The 17,400-nt window shown below is 37.1% G+C and overlaps 1 protein-coding gene across 7 annotated transcripts in view; it reads left to right on the forward strand.

Moving 5' to 3' along the window:
- The window catches only part of LOC148222218 (uncharacterized), a 114,892-nt gene extending 97,987 nt beyond the window's left edge, over window positions 1-16,905 (forward strand). For all 7 annotated transcript variants that reach the window (XR_015806470.1, XR_015806471.1, XR_015806473.1 and 4 more), the window contains 2 exons: window positions 14,327-14,369; window positions 15,282-16,905. The gene's annotated coding sequence lies outside the window, so the exon portion shown is untranslated. The remainder of the gene's footprint in view (window positions 1-14,326; window positions 14,370-15,281) is intronic.
- Window positions 16,906-17,400: the final 495 nt, after the last annotated feature.

A 17,400-nucleotide genomic window follows, 5' to 3' on the forward strand; every position in this document is an offset into this window, starting at 1 on the left:
TGAGTCCACAGAATGCATTATTAACAGAGTATTAGTACTCACATTGGCTGAGATGAGTAGATAGTTGTGCATGCTGTAAATAATTCTCTGGCTGTCAGAATAGTAGTGCACAAGATAATTGAACCCACTGCAGGCAAAATAGCATGAGCCACTTTATTTTCTTTTAAAATCATGACTCCTTCATGAATTGGTGGACAGCTCTTAGATTTTAACGGTTTGTTAAAGCAGTTTTCACTGGAAGATTACTGATGACCACTGTTCTGTCATCCTCACCTGAACTGAGGAGTGTGTATATACATATATGAGGCCTTTAGCATACCTTTACATTTCCTTTTAGAGATTTCAAAGTGTAGTTGCTTTGCCCCACTGACTTTAATATTGTTCTTGTGGTTCTCCACAAAAATAACTTTTCTAGCCTATTTTGGACACAATAAGAACTTCCCAAGGAGGAACTGGAAATAAATTTGCTTCAAATTAAAATTTTTGAATTCAGGTATGCAAACAACAGGCAGAATTTATTTAACCTTCAGCCAGCTGCTTAACCAAGCTGAAATTATTGATAGCCCATCAGCAATGATCAAGATGGAGAACCTAAATGAAGAGGTGCCTTTTCTTTTTCTTTTCCAGCCTTCCCTGCATCATACCCCTCCCCTTCTCCCCACTGGCCCCTTGTTTTTCTAAATAAGAGAACCATTGAGCTGGTAACAAGACTTGAAATGCCGTGTCAGCTCAGGCAGCGTGGTCAAGGAGCTCAGCTGTAAAAGGGAAATAAAACTGTTAAGTTATGACTGCCCTCCTATCAGTCACAGGGGTAATGATGTTCGGCTTTAGTCAGGTTATATGTCAGTAAATATACATCTCTCAGACAGCCTTTAAGACAGCCTTAAGATCATGCTTATTGTTTTATATAGATAGGGGTCGGATGCTGATATATGGTGGTCATAAGCCACTGAAATAAATTTCACAGCATTCAGCAGGTAAAGTTAATCTCAATAGAACAGAATGTGACTGCACTTTTGATAGAATATTCATTCAACAGTGATGGGGCATTTTTTTCTCTGTTAGGTTTTATGCAAATCACTCAAATACAATTTTTTTTTCTCCCTGCTTTGATTCTAAATTTGGTGCTACCTGAAGTGACCGTTTCCATTTGGTCTTTAGTGTAGAGAGAGCTGTGGCAAGATCAAAAATTCCAGTCTATAAACAACACTGTGTTCACTCTGTTCACTGTATTCTGTTCACCCTGCTCACATAAAAAACACTTTCAAAGGTAAGGGAATCTCAAAGTTCTAAGTTCTGCCAATAAAATTTCAGTCATGTGTGGGTGATAACAAGAACTTTTGTCTCAGGAGCAAAGGACTGAGACAAGACCTTGCCAGGAGAGACATTCTAGACTTACAGCTCTGTGAACTAAAATTTTACTATAGACTTAGACAAATACTTTTTAACATATTATTTCTGATAATGATATTTAAGTTTTCACTTAAGCTTACTGCTAAGGACTTCATATCAAATGCAAATATTGGATTGCGCCTTTCATTACTTTAGCTTGACATGAGACATTAAATTCACTAAGTCTCTCTATAGCATTTTTAAAACATAAATGTTATAACAACCCATGTCATAAAAAGTAGAAGGTTCTCATTACACCAGATTCTGCTCTCTAAATATTATTCAGCATTACCATTGCACAGAGTAAGAAAATAAAAATACAGCCTATATGCATGTAACACCAGTGCAATTAGACCAGAATTTGATAAAGCCATGTGTAGTACTTACACCCTAAGTAAAATGTGCTTTGGGTTTTAGAGTATAATGCAGGGTTCATTTTTAAACTCAACAAAATGATGGCTGTAGACCTAAGGTTAAACTGAAGCATGAAGCTGCCCTTTGGTGTCAGAGCCTTTAATCCAGATCTAGAATAACAAAACTAGTTTAGTTGAATTTAGTAGGATTTATCAGAGCTTAATCCTAAAGTTTTATTTTGTGTTTAAATTGTCAAATATCAATTAAATTAATGGAAAGTTGGTCTGGGTAAAGACAAAAGTGGAAAAACAACAGGAAATGTCTGTAACTGAAGGCAGATATTGTGGACAAGTTAATTGTGTATTAGGCTTTCGATGTTAACCTTCGTTGATGTTGTTTCACTAGGTTTTTTTGAAGTTATTGCAGTCAATTAATAAGTTAAACTCAGAAACTGTGATATTCATAGTATAGCTGTTTATAATTGCTAAATGCTGATCCAGGTCTTACGAGAAAATTATTATAATGTCAGTATAAACATACCAGATTTTACCTTTCAAATCTGCCAGGAGAATACTCTGAAATATTAAAAAGCTTTATCCTCCTCTTAGATGGTATTAACTAGTCTATAATCACAAATTTTAAAATTTTGTTCCTAATATCTGATTTTCTTTTAAAGAAGATGCTCTAATATTCTGGGCTTGTACAGCCCTTTTTAGACAGGTACTGCAGACATCACTGAATGGTTCTTCAGAAGCTTCTTGATACAATATCATCAGCTGAAAAATTCCCACTATTACCAGGAATCCCATAGTTCAATGAAATCCTTTACACGTGAAAACTGAGTAAGAAATGAGAGTTCATGTTGTGTGAACTATAACTCGGCATGAAATTATTCAGACTTTCCACGTGATCATCCCATGTTAACTTTCACCTGGGAAGGCCTTTTCAGGGAAGTGCTTAGGCAGGTATTTCAAGCTATCAGCTACTGTAAGCTGTGATTAAGAGCTTTCCTCAAGAGTGACCCTAATTATCATTCTCATGTCTTAAATAAGGTAGGATATGTCTGCAGAGCGACTTTATTTGAGGAACATAGTCTCAGCTTTTCAAATTAACATATTAAAGCTTTGTATTTTCTTCATTTAACATTTTAAGTTCCTTCAGAGAAAGATAAACATTTTAAACTATTTTTTAACTCGTCTTCCTTTCCTAGTCAAGTTTAAAAAACATGAAGTTCCAGGTCTCTGAATATTCTGTTATAGATTTTAGTGGCAAATTCTGACTGCTCTTCTGCTTAATATTTCATCAGTGTCTGGAAAGGCACTGAAGGGTACATATGATCAGGAATGGAGTTTGAAACTTCCAGTCTTGCTAAGAGTTGGCTTTCTTGTAGCAATGCTTGAAAGGCTATGAAATCGCTTCTGTGTTTTGCAGTAGTGTACCTTATATTCACTTTCAAAAGCTTAACTCTCTATGTGGCATGGTTAACGTCAGTGTTTTATTACTTACTTTTATTTACCTTTTTTACATGTATACTATCACCCAGTACCATAACCAGTTCTCCTAAAAGCTCATTTTTCAGATTTGATTTTTTCCTTGTTTTTCTGTCAATTTTTAAAAAGCACATTAAAATAATTCAGATATTAAAAGCAGATCTTATTTAGGATGTCTCTAACTTTAAAAAAAAATTAAAAGCTTCAGCATCTTTATAATGATTTAATGAAAAGTAAAAAGTTTCCTTGATGTGGACGGGGATCAGTATGAATTCTTTTTTTGCACTGGTAAATTCTCATGAAGGAAACACAAATCCTTCAAAGTCTTTAAAAGCACCTTTTAAATCCCTGTACTTTCATGGATGCCAAAATCATGAGATCAGAAAACAAGTCACAGCCTTTTGCTGAACTACCTTGGTGTGACTGGTCAGTATTGATTATTACTTCTTTTCTTGTACAGATTCTTCATTGCAGCCTAGTGATCTGTAGAGAACCATGGAAATAAATATTTGCTTTGTTTCTCAAAAATTATTTTTCAAGAACAGAACAAAAACTTTTTCAGCTGCTTTTTCAAAGTCTAGTATTTTCCAACACAAAGACACTCTCATAATTCTTTAACTACTAATCTAATTGTTAAACCTCCTAATGTAATTGTTTAACAGTTCATCATAGGCTACCCAAGAACTACACTGATGCCTCGAAAATTGAAAGCAAGTGGTCACATAGTAAATTACTAAGTTTACATAAATGGTCTGGTAGTAGAAGTTCAAATCTATGCAAAACTGATTAATGCAGCATTTTAGTGAGGCTGATAAATGAGATTTTAGCAATATCTCTGTATGGGATTCTGGATTAAGCCTTTTCTACTTATATCTTTACTGTACAGATTTTCAACCCTTGTACATAAAGTATATTTTTCTTATTTTTCTTACCAGGGCTTAAACTACAGCTTATTCCTATATGGGGCATGGGAGGGAAGGAAAAGTATTTTATTACTGCACTGCATACCCAGTGTTCAGACACCCTTTAAAATGTTGATGTGATTTTTTTCATGCAACTAAGGCAGATTTTGTGTCAAGACTAGAAGGTAGTCTGGGAGTAACTTTTCATGGTCTCTACTTCCAAACAGCAGCAGATAGCAATTTGTTAGCTAGTTAACAGACAAGTTAATCAAATCACAGCTGGCTAGAGCCAAGCCAGCTATGCCAATGCTCTTTTGCCATGCTGTCCATTGCAATTGCAGTGACTGATGTATGGATTTATCTCACACCTCTGGAGATCATCAGCTGCAGCATTAAAAGGAGGCATTTCCATGGGTTACTTCACAAGTTCACTGTGACTGGTTTTAATACATTCACTGCTCTGAATGCTTCTGCAGTCACTGCTGGAGAATAAATTATGGAGGTTGGTTGATGATTCTCAGCAATCGCTTCCTAGGCTATCTTTGCAATGAGAGTCAACTGTACAAGACACAATTTCTGATTTTTGCTTTTAATGTCTAGTCGTCCGTGGCAATTGGAATAGACTTGGCTTTGAAAAAACACTACTAACATTCCAAATGGAGCACTGAAAAATACAAGTAGATGTAAACTGCAGTCTTCAATCACATGGCCGTCACTGTGCACACAAATAATCTGTAGGAATTTAGTGGTTTTCTAGAACTGACCTCTATTTTTCTTGTACTTGGTTGCTGAAACATAGAAGGTATTTCTCTTAATTAAGACAAATTATTCTGATATTTTCCATAGGCACAGTTTCTGAAGGCAATATAGCCTTAGTTTTTTGAGATATTTGTCTTGTCTTATAGAAGGTGTTTCATCATTCTCAGAGAAGCTCCCTGTGTAGTTCCCAATGAAGCTTCACAAACATTTAAATCCCCTACTAGAGGGGAGGTGGATTTAACTGTGAGTTCATATACTTTTTAAACCTCACTATGAAAAAGAACACCAAAAAAAACAAACAGAAAACCCCTACCCACAACTATTTTAATCAATTCTGCTCCCGAGTATGATTAACAGGAAGATTTCTCTTACAGCATTACAAGGAATAATTAAGCTGTAAATGTGGTCTCTGTTTGCCAAGTAGGAAACAATATTTTTACCACAGGCTTCCCTCACCTCAACTTTATCCATCTAGATAAACATAATTAAGTAGTGGATGATGGTTTGTTAGCATTTTATTACATGTGTTTGCAAGGGCATTAAGAATATCATAAAATGCACAACAAATGTTATAGGTATTGAGGTTTTCAGCAGTACAAAACGTGACTTTTAAAAATCTGGACTGGAAACATGTACTCCTACAAATTAACTATTCCTCTGTACAGAACAGGCATTGAGATGCTGCTGTTTTAGCTGATTTACATACACTAATTGCTAGTTCCTATTAAGCACTGAGTGGTCACCTGCTCAATACTATAAATAGATTCATATTTTCAGATAGCAGTTTTTCACAAGTAGTAAGAAACATTAAATTCGCTTCAGATTTTAGCAATGAAATTGAATTTTCCTTTTGTTTAGGATCCTGTTTGGTGCTTTGCTATTCAAACAAAATGACCTAGTGAAGCAGTCAAAATTTGCAATATTTTGTATGTGTGTATTATGTAAATGTATGTGTATGTACATAGTTATATAATGGTGAAAGTTTCAAATAGACAAGGATGGAAATATTTCTTTTTCCTGCACTTTGGCCAAATCATATGATCAAAATGTCTCTACCTGAGTAATTTATCTGGCTGAACCTTGAAAGTGGATTGAATTTTCCACAGATAGAACCTGCAGGAACAATTCATATTTATGGCTCCATCAGCTCAAAGGAAAATCTAACCTGGCATGTGTAAAATTCCTCACAGCTGAACTTCCCCCACAATCCGTTTAACAGCTTAGGTCAGTGGCTCGTCTGTACCTCGATCAATGCACAGCTGACAAACCAGAAGACACGAGGTTGGCAGGGGGACCTTGCTGAAAATGCTCATCCATAGAACAAATGCCATTACCTGTCAGCCCTTCCCAACAGCACCACGGCAAATGCACAGCACTGCCTTGGCCTTCACAGCCAGGCAGTGCAAGCACGGCTGGGCCCTTCTGCATCTCCCTGGGCTCCTCCAGTAAATGTTACACTGAGCTGAGACCTTTCTGTGGGAGGACTTTGGGCCCTACTCGCCCAAGAGATGTCCCCAGTTACTTGCAGGCAACAGTGCTGAAACCCCCTCAGTTTTCCAGCACTTTGTGAAGCACCTGGCTCTTTTACTCTCTCCTACGTTTGGTAAAAACATTTCAAGTCCAGGGCACAGAACCCTTGGAGATCTGAGTGCAGCTTGTGGGTCATGCTGAGAAAACATACAGGAATTTAATATGCTGCTTTAATGATAGAGGGACTGTTCTGGGAAAAACAAGTGTCTCAGGTTTGGAGATTCAGTTCTGTTACCTGATTTCTGAAGATACCTTTTTTTTGGTTGGTTGTTCTGTTCTAACAACACTTGCCATTTAAAAATTTCCTAGTTTTTCAAAAGTAAAATACCACAACCATCACAGTGCCTTTCCTTACTTTTACAGAATTCTTGATTCTCTACATAGGTAGTTTAATTTTCTAGAAATGAAAAAAAAAAACTAGCAAGAGAAAGAGGTTTTTTTACCTCTGATTCTTTGTGTTTTGAGGAGTATGTTCAGAGACAAAAGAACCTTGGTGCTCTTGCTGAAGATATGCGCATGTAATACATGATGGGAAGCTGCTCTGTGTCTTTGTAACAGTTACTTTTCCTACTTATCTATTACTGTGATACTTCTAACGTTAATTACTACTAATAATTATTATATAATATATATAATTATCATATAATTATTGAACAGCACTTCAGCCCAAAAAGGTGTGTAAAAGTGCATCAATGTCCTTTTGAAATGCTCATGTGGTAAAGGCTATAAATCATTCCTGTGAGCCAAAATATCATTTGCTACTGTCAGAAGGCAAGTTAACAATATTACAACTTCGTTGAAATTTGAAAGCATTCCACGTTCAATTTTTTTCAATAAGAACTGTAAATAACAGGCCATTTTGAAGTATAATAAATGATCCTTTCCAAAGTCTAATGATAGCTTACTTTAGTTATAGCCATTCTTCTATAGCAATAGACAGCTTTACAAAATCATTCTTGCTGCATACACATAATTTTAAGAAGCTGGCATAGAGTTTTGGAGCTAGTCCATTCATTTAATTTACACAGGTGTGGCAAGTACTAGGAGTATCTGATGACCTAAATTTCATCTGACACAGAAAGCTGCCTTATCCTCTGTGCAAAAGCACATAGTATTTTCTTTCTAGGTATTTTATTTCCTTGAGATTTCCTTTCTACTTAAGGTATTGCTTATCCTCATTGATCAAACTCATCAATCAGAGGCTAAAGATTTAGTGTGCCTCTGATTTGGTATGTTCAAAAAAATAAGATTAGAAAATTAAGGAAGTATCTATTTAAAACTTTCCTTTGAATTTGCAGTCTCTGAAGAATATATTTTCCAGATATTAACTGGAATCCTAAAGAGTAATGATTAATTTTTTTAAAATTAGGTAAAGCAACAATTCCTACTTAATCACTCAGACTTGGAAGTTGCAAATTTAAAAACACAGCAAGATTTAGTATGTCATTAAGAGGTCAAAATAATGCAGCACATTATTAGCATTAACTACAGCATTATAGTATTCTTTACCAACATAATAGCAGATAGCTATTTCCAGGTGACCTAAGCTTCAAGTGTTCTGGAAAAAAAATAGAGTAGAAAAAAACAAGTCCTCTTCAAAGAAATCCATGTATTTGGTCTGGTAAGCTGTGATTTTGTTGTTTGAAAGCAAAAAGATAAAAAATACTATAGGTATTAATGCATCATGGAAAGAAATGATAATATAAACTTCAGTTTGAAACCACAAATATCTGGTGTGGAAGAAGAACACAAATGGTTTTTTACTATAACGTTTTTACTGCTTGTTGGTCCTGCTCTTACTACAGTTATAACAATGCCTCATCACCACAGTATGTGAGCACATTGTATGGAGCCTATAGCCATGGAAAACTCTTCAATTGGAGTTGTGACCAAGAGGAAAAAAAGAATGAAAATTATTTGTTCTGAGCAGGTTTTTTTTTCCTTCAAATTTTGCTGGTGGTCACATTTATTCTTGAAGAGAAAAATGTGAAATTTTGCTTCCTACCTTTGTTCTACAGGTCAATTATCAGCTGGCATAGCTTTTATTGTCCTTTTTGCACCACTTTATTTTTTTTAAAAGTATAAATTTCCTGGCAGTTGAAAAGATAAAAAGCTTTTTCTGGAATAAACAGCAACACAAACCAGCCAATTCTGCACAGCATAATGGGATTTTAATGTATTCTTCTTGTTGGCATAGTGTATTTCAGTGATAATTTTATGTGACAGCATAATTAAACTGGAAAACAATTCCCATTTCCTATGTATTTTATCTATTTATCATCATTTATTTCTTTACTTTCTTGCTCTGCTATAAATATTATTGTAAGGAGAGTTAAATAAGTTAAACCAATGCAATTACTTTTACAGATTGAAATTAACTTCATATATCAATTTATACTGGTTTGTATACAGCACCTACTATTTGCCCTGTACAAATAAATGCATTTGTTGCAGTATATTTATAGTGTCACTATGGTTTCCATGTTTGCACTCCTTTTGACTAATGTTCTATATATTAAAACTTGACATTTTAACAGTATTTTCAAACAATTTCATTCATTATCAAATAACCATTTATTACATTGTGGCAATTTCAAACCATTTACTGGACCCTCTAGACATTGCTAAACAATGATTTATCAAGGAGTGTGCAAATTTTACTGCTTATCACAGCAAATACCAAAAGTAACATTAAATACTGACTTGACAACAGCCCCGACTAAATTATTTTCTTTTTTTAATCTTGATGAGTCATAGTTAGTAATAGCAGTTTGTAAATCCACTGGAAATTGAGGCCAATATTCTAGATTGCTCCAATATATGAGGTTCTTTCTGGTTTGCTCAATTCTTTTGTGTGCCTGAGGGATAAATTGAAGATTGTGGGACACAACAGATGCATCTCTTACTGTCTTTTTATTTTCTTATGGTGCTTATGATGCCTCAATATTGTCCTGTGTGACAGTGCTTTTCACATTTCACTTGACCATGAATCGAACAGAATTCACCTCTAGCTAAATCTGTATTGATTTTTGCTTACCTAGAGTGAATAGCAGTGAGGCAAAGGATTTTCAGTTCTGTTTTCAGGAAAAATCTCCTCCTTCCAAATATTCTGGCCAATAAGTAAAAGTGATTGAATTTTCTATGTGGTCACTTGGCTGCAAAATGCTGCACTTTTAACAGCATTCCTTATGTCTCCTATTTCTATAGAATTTGAGATCCACTCTGTGTCTGTGAGGAAACTGACTGATACTCACAAATGACACTTAGGTCTCTGCAAGCACATAGGTGTAAACTTTACAAGAAACAGTATTTGAGGGAGACATCCCCATTCTCAGAGACCTCATTAATTGCTAATCTCACACATTCAGTTCAACACAAAGTAAACGGAAAGGCTTAAATATTCCAGAGGATATTCACAGGAGGAGTTTCAAGGACTTGGGAGTATTCTTCATTTGTGGGGTTCATGCACAGAGTAAAGCTGAATAAATATTATTAACACTGAATTTAAATGATCCCTATGATCCCAAAATCAATAGTTTGGCATTGTTCTTTGATGCTACAGTAACATTAAATAGCTCCAGAGAAAGCTAAGGCTTCAATGTGCAAAACTAACACCTTAACATCATGCTAGACAGAAGAATTTACAGTCTACAATGTTTGTTTGTGAATTGAGGTAATAAGGAGCCACAGAGCAGATTGTGATCTTCCTTGGCCAAGGTCACGAAAAGAGCAAAACTGAAAACTACACACAGCTTTTCTACCTGTCAGTCTTGATTTCAAAGGCACCCAGAAGGTTTGGATTCATTATGTCCAATTCAGGACCGATTATTAGGAGCCCTTGTTCTGTTACTGCTTCCACACTAGAACCAGCAAAGACAGCTTTTACCCATTAATAATGACCTAATAATGTAGTAATTTAATTTAAATTGTACAGCTTTGAGCTGGTTCTGATAAGTCTGGCTGTAAACTGTGGTAGAGGAGAAGCAGCCAAATTTCTGCTCTGCACCCTGTGCCATAGGAGGGCAACCTGAGCCAGAAAGGTGCAGCTGGGCTGGGGCAGTTTGACAGCCAGTGCTGCAATAGCCAAGGTGCAGCACCAACGGGGGCCTTTATAGCTGTGGAAAGGTAAAATCTTGTTTGCTTGCTGGTGGTCTTACAGCCCCCAGCATAAGTGCTTCAGTTCTTTTACCCACTTATATCTGGTATGTTTAGCCCTTGCACCTCAAAGATTGGGTGTTTTCCTGTGATGTCAGTAAGTAATGTTTGGGGTTTGGGGGGGTGGACTGCTTTATTGAGGTTTCATGTTTGGTTGGTTTTGGTCACCAGCTCTACTAACGTTCTCTGAGAATTCTGCTAGACTAGTAGGGCATGACCAAACCCAAAGTATGTTTACAGAATACACAAGGAATCCAAAAGCAGTAAAAAATTACAATTAATGTTACCCCACCAGAACTGCTTACTTATTTTCAAGTTTAACAGATAATTTCTAAAAATAGTTCATCTATTCCTGAATCTCAGTAATTTTAAACATGCTACTACTTTAAACAAAATTTCCACTGAATTCAGAGAGGCCAGATCTGGCACAAAAATAAGTTTTTATTTTAACCAATCATTTAAGTGATGCCATATGATACCAGAATAAATAAACCATTACATCAATGTCCAAAAAAGTTTGTCTTAGAAAATGAAAGTGTCTGAGGACTCTGAGCATTTAATCATTGGAGAAACTGAAGCTGAGTTCAATCCCAGGACAGAGCAGAGGAGCTGCTCGGTGCCAGGTACCTCAAACTGTAGCACTTTGGGTACAGATGTATCTATGGCCCCACTCCAGTGACCCTGATGTAAGTACAAGTGTATTTACTTTATTTTGGTCAGTTTAAATGACAAACTCCTAGGATTTTCAGGTACTTTCAGATCCAACTCTTGCTGATCCAGGAATTGATCCTAAGATGACTGGTCTTGTTAATCCATCTCCAGCCTCCTTTTCTCCACTAGTTTGCTGACTGGAGATTACTATCCCTTGGTTTCCACTGGTCAGATTGATCATTTGACTTCTTTTTCCCCTATCCCAATGAAATCAAGCTTGAGGGGGGGGGGGTTGAGTGTGTTTTGTTTTTTGGTTTTGTTATATTTTGTGGTAGACTTCATATGTTACAATGCACGGAGCTGCAGCAACCATCAGATATCAAGTGCCAGAGATAAGGTCTGATTATAGCACAAATGGCTTTTGATATAATCAGGGTTAACAGCACTCCCTCTTAGAATGCAGGAATGGAAAAAGAGTTATTCTCTGTGGCCAGCAGCCTGGGCATGAGGAAGGAAGTCATCAAGGCAAGCTCTTTCCTCACTTAAGGAGATATTATACAAAACATTAAACCCAATGAGGGTATCTGTCAAAATCTAAGAGACTTCATCTCTGCTGTTATCTACCTTCCATTACGGATTAATTTGACACTAATTGCAAAAATGATTTAATTTAGCTAATCTTCAAAAAATACTGTTAGAAAATTAAAATTAATGGCCAGGATAAAATCCAAGTAATTCTACCTGAATAAAAGCTTGGACACGAAGGTTCTGATGCAGAAATCTTAGACAGAAATTACTTCAAAAAGTTGCATTTAATATATGAAGCAACAGAGAACTAAAAATTAATTTAAAGAAGAACATGATAGGTATCAGTGGAGGAAAAGTCAAAGTTATATATCAGTGAAAAAGGAAGGCAAAAAACAAATTTGGAGCATTTTAGCTCCAAAAAGAACTTTGCTACTATATTTTTTTTTAGATCTAAAAAAACTCAGGAAATTACACATTTTTAATTACACACACTTAGTTATCCAAATAGCAGAACCTAGTAAATGAAGTACTTATCAATTATCTCTGGAAAAACCAGAGAATGTAATTTTTAGAAGCAGTTTCATAGTTCAAAAGTCAAATTTGTACCAGCAAACTAATCACAGCTTTGTGATGTTCTTCCAAATTCCCATTTCTGATAAAGGCGCTGTGTAACATGATAGATTCTGATCTGTACCAGATGGCACAAGTCCCTGAAGAATCATGTGCCAGCTGTTCACAGGCAGAACACAACATACTCCAAGCACACTTGCTCTTTCCTCTCACTGTGCACCCAGCACAGCAAGGCTGTGCTGGCACTGGGGCTGGGGAGCACTGAGCAGCAGAACCTGTGTGCCAGACTCCCTGTGTAACACACAGGTGACAGGTGACAGCTCCGTACTTTGTGCTCCTACTACGAGTTTGTTCCCTTGCATTGCTTTCCCTTTAAGTTTGGCCAAGACAGTTTCCTGTGTCTGCTGAGCCTGCCTTGTCCAGGAGGTGGGAAAGGTAATGTTCTCCAGCATACAGTGGCATTTCTTTCCCCCCATTTGCATTAAACAAAAGGGTGCCATTCCAGCATCTTCCCAGTGCCCCCAGACTTGCCTTGCTCTACAGTACAGTGGGAAACTCAACTGCCTCAGCCTGCTTGCCTTGTGCTCCTGTGTGCCTACTTAATGTGATTAGCAATGTGTACAGCTTGCGAGGGAGAATAAGGTTGATTCTAGCACATTGTTAATTAAGACATTACAGTTCGCTATTTGCTAGGCAGGCTCAGGGAAGTAGTAATAGGATCTGGAGTCTTTCACCTTAAGTTCAGCCATTCTTACCCCCAAATTCCCAGGTAGTGATCAGTAATTTCTCATTAACCCTGACACAAGCTGAATCCGACTCCACTCAGGCATGTGGATGAGTTCTGAGCACATGTCTGTCAACAAGGAGTGTCAGTATCTCTGATAATTAAATTTCAAAGTGAAGAACCCCACTGCTGTGAGTGAGCAGCAGAAGTTGATGTTTCCCTGTGGCGTTATTTTAACTCCTCTTTGTTGTTGTTGTTGCCTCCAAACTCAACAACTATCATAAGCTGTCATAATATCAGCAGATACAGATTTAGGTTTTGAAGGCTACAAATGGACTATTGTTCTTAGGTTCCCCAGCAAGACAAACAATTAATAGTAATACCATATAAAAGTTGGGAAAACGTAGTTTAAAAAATACCCAAACTCCTCCATTATAATGAATTTCCAAGAGGCTCCTAATTTCATGATTCTACCTGCACTGCCAAGAATGTAAAGAATCATTGGCTCTTGACATCGTTCTCTTGCCAAAGGGCAATTACCTATTCTGTATGCGTTGCCTTAATCATGTCAAGTTGTGTCCCATAAATTTGCATGTCTCCCAAGGAAGCACAGTGCATTGCCAGCAGCCTGATAGGCCAGATCAAAACAATTTCCTGGTGTGTGTTTACATCAGCTTTTGGCTTCTGAACTGCTTTAGCTGTAGTTGCTCTGCAAAACAGCACAAATTCCCTCTCTCTGAACTGAGCTGTATCAGGGAGAGAAGGGGGAGTAAGCACAATCTGGATGGATGCATCATCCTTACCAGAACTGAGCAATGCTTTCTAGATTAATGAACTGCAAATCAGCTACACAAATGAAACCACATGCTAGAGATAAACGCAGTCCTCTGAGATGGGCTTGTTGTCACAGTCAGAGAGGGAGAAGGAGAGAGAGCACACACACGTGTAACTAGGGGCGTAATGAATGCCAGCTTCTCTCCCGCCTCTCTGGGATATGTGAGGATGACAAACTCTCTGAGGAACAATTCCTTTGACTGGTTCGTTGAGGAAAGGAAACTTGTCATGCTGCCAAGAATAAAACTGCTCCTGGGCTTAGTTTTGAATTTTATAAAGTGAATAAGTGAAAGATGTATACACATTCACTTCAGACCCAAGTCATGAATAATTAAAAGAATATATAATTGTACCCAGTTTTCCCCTCAAGCTCAACCAGCAAAGATATCTTCTGTCCGTGTAACAGGGTACTTCGTGTGTTTTGTGTTTTTTTCCAGGAGCTGCTGGAAGTGAGCTGAACTGAATGTGTCCTGCATGCAGGTAGGAATAACAGCCTGACCATCAGAACACACAGAAACGCAAATTGAGAACTCAACTGTTTCATAACAAGAAATCTGCAGATTTTTTGATTATGCATAAATATTTTCTTGGTGTGATTCATCCACAATTGATACAGGATTTAGACCACAATTGACAAAAATTATAATATTAACCCAGCATTACTGCAGACATGAATACTGCAAATGGCAAAGACATTTTTTATAAGGCACAGGAAGGTAAGAATGTTTACCATGTCAAAAATAAATATGCAGAAAATAACCTCAGAAAACAGAAGTTATCTGTATCTATTTCCCAGTACAAATTTAGGAATGTTAACAGTATACAACCATACATTTGTCTGCAGTTCTATTGCTGCACTGGAATTATCTAGTGCTACCTACCTGGAAGGAGCTGCAAGAAATCTATTGCTTTTATTTTTATGCATTATTCCAATAATTAATAGATCTCTCAGTTTTCAGCCAAAATGAAATTCAGGATTAATACTCACTTTTCTTGAGGGCATAGAAGCCAGCAAATATGGTATGAATAGTCGTGTATTTAGTACCTTTCACTTACAATACAAAAATCTTATTTAAAGACTAATGAAAAACATGAAGATGTTCTGTAAACAAAATAATCATTATACATCCAAATCATTATCCCTTCCAAACACAGGCAGGAAGTTTCTCATGGACAGCAAGCTGGCTCTTGCTTCCTCTCATACCAGTATGGCTGTTTGTAGCCAATACACTGTGATGCTCTCGGAAAATATATAAAACCCCCTGCAAATCATACACAGAGAGGATCAATAGATTGTATGTAGGTAATAGCTACGTCCTTGAAATAGCAAACGTGCAGCTTTGTTTGAGTCTTCGAAGGATGCACATTGTCTCTGCTTCTGTACTTCTGCAGCTGAATTCCAAACACAAGTTGTTCATGAGGACCTGACTTAGAACTTGGCTTCATTTCAACAACCGATCATTTGTTCAGAGACGGAAAAAGACAAAACACCAGAGGGGTGTGTTGGGGGAAGTGAAGTGACAGTCTGCTTAAAAACGAATCCACGACAGCATCGTGAGCTGTACCTGAAGCAGCTCAGGCAGCTTGGGAACAGAACACAGAGACATAGACTGGGTGAGGGTCACTTTCAGATCAATACTTTACCCCATGATATGCAAAGACTGTGAAACTCAGCTACTATTGCAGTGGGACAACTGAGTGCATCAGAATGGCTTTAAGGAGGAGGTGACAGAAATATCAGAAGTGAAGCAGAATATTATACACTACCTACCTCCTATCCATGTATCTGAAAGCTGCTATTCTGTAACATGTTGATCTTGTCATTTTATATCACTTTTGTCTAAGGCAGGAGACAAATTATTTTTATTGACTACAAAAGCAAGATAAACTATAACCCAAAAACCTTACCATCAAAAAAGGGCAAAATAAAGTTGCAAAAAACCACACAAAAGTAGCTGGATTTCCTGTATAGGGAAAATGGCAAGGAGGAATTCCGTACAAATGCAGTATCCACCCCCACTGAGAAAGGCTTTCAAATTAATGTTTTCAAGTTCCAACATTTCTGAGCTGTTGCTTAAACCACTTGAAAGGGAGGCACTTCCCATCCAGTTGATGGGGTTTTTTTAGATTACTAGAAAATATTTTTCTAATATGTAAAATGTGAAGGGACTATAAAAAAGGGGAATGTTTTGTATTCTGCTACTTTTGATGACTAATTTCTATTTAAAGGTTAATTGTCAATTATGTCAGACCCTGAAATTGTGTAACAGTTGATTTTCCCCGTGCACAGGACAAAATGCATACAACCGAGCTTTATTCCTTCAAGCCTGTTCTCCTTGGTAATGCTTTTGTGTCAGAAACTGCTTATATTTGCAATTGTCTGATGTTTAAAAATAGAATTATTCAACATTCTCTCGTAGTTGGCTCTGACCTCTTGTTTGCTTGTTTCTCAGTTCAGTTTGAACACTTGATGGATTTCCAGCTATCTTGTGCCACCCCGTGTAAGAGATGGGAAATTACACAACTTTCTGACCACTGTGATCCGAGTTTGGCCTCGGTGTCTTGCAGATATTTGTGCATTTTGAATATACTTTTCAGTTTATCAGCAACTGAAGCACATTTTTAGAAGTATTAAATATGACAATTTTTCTTAAAACGTGATTTCTTTATACTTTAGCTAACTCTTCCTTTACATTTATAACTGCTATATGATAATGTATGTATACTGCCCTTAGGCCATCTGCTGTGCATAATACTAATTCTTTATGAATATATTTTCAATATTCTGATTAATATACCTTCATAATGGTGCTTTCCCCCCTGTTATTTATAATCTTTTTTTATTTGCTGGTTGGTGGTTCTTGCTTTTTCTTTAGTAGTATTTTTTTCTCTCATGTATTCCTCTATGCATTTTTTGCATGCTTAAATCCCTTTTTAATTCCTTCCACACTCTGCATGTCAGTACATTCATTCCAAATTCATTTAGTAGTCTACAATAAAACAAACTTTGCTGCTATTGTTGTGTCTTTTGGGCAATTGATCAGCTGTGATCAAGTCAGTAGCTGTCTGTATATTATGTGTTAGTGGCAAGTTCTAAACCTTAGCCAAAACTTTACTTCTAAACCTGGTGCCATTACCATTCGGCACGTGAAAGAGACAAAAGAAATTAGATTTATCTACCTTCCCATGATCTTACTGTGATGAAGGTCTGTATTTTGGATGCTGTTATTTATACAGGTGAAATTGTACCTGCAAACGATGCGGCTATTCTGAGGTTTTCCTCGGTACCTGTGCTACCGCTGTGTTAGTGCTGACATTACCTGTGCTCTTTTCCCTCATGCAGGAGGTTCCCCTCGTGCTTTTGACACTCATCTTACACCTTGTTGGGCTCCTGAAGCATCAGGCACTCCAGCTCTGCACATCTGGATTTGATGTTTTCCGTCCCGTGTCCCACGGGGGGCGACCCAGGACTCGACCGTGCTGCGACAAGCGGCACGGGCAGTGGGGCAGG

Source organism: Sturnus vulgaris, chromosome 13 (genome assembly GCF_052056855.1).
Source record: "Sturnus vulgaris isolate bStuVul1 chromosome 13, bStuVul1.hap1, whole genome shotgun sequence".
Taxonomy (NCBI): Eukaryota; Metazoa; Chordata; class Aves; order Passeriformes; family Sturnidae; genus Sturnus; species Sturnus vulgaris.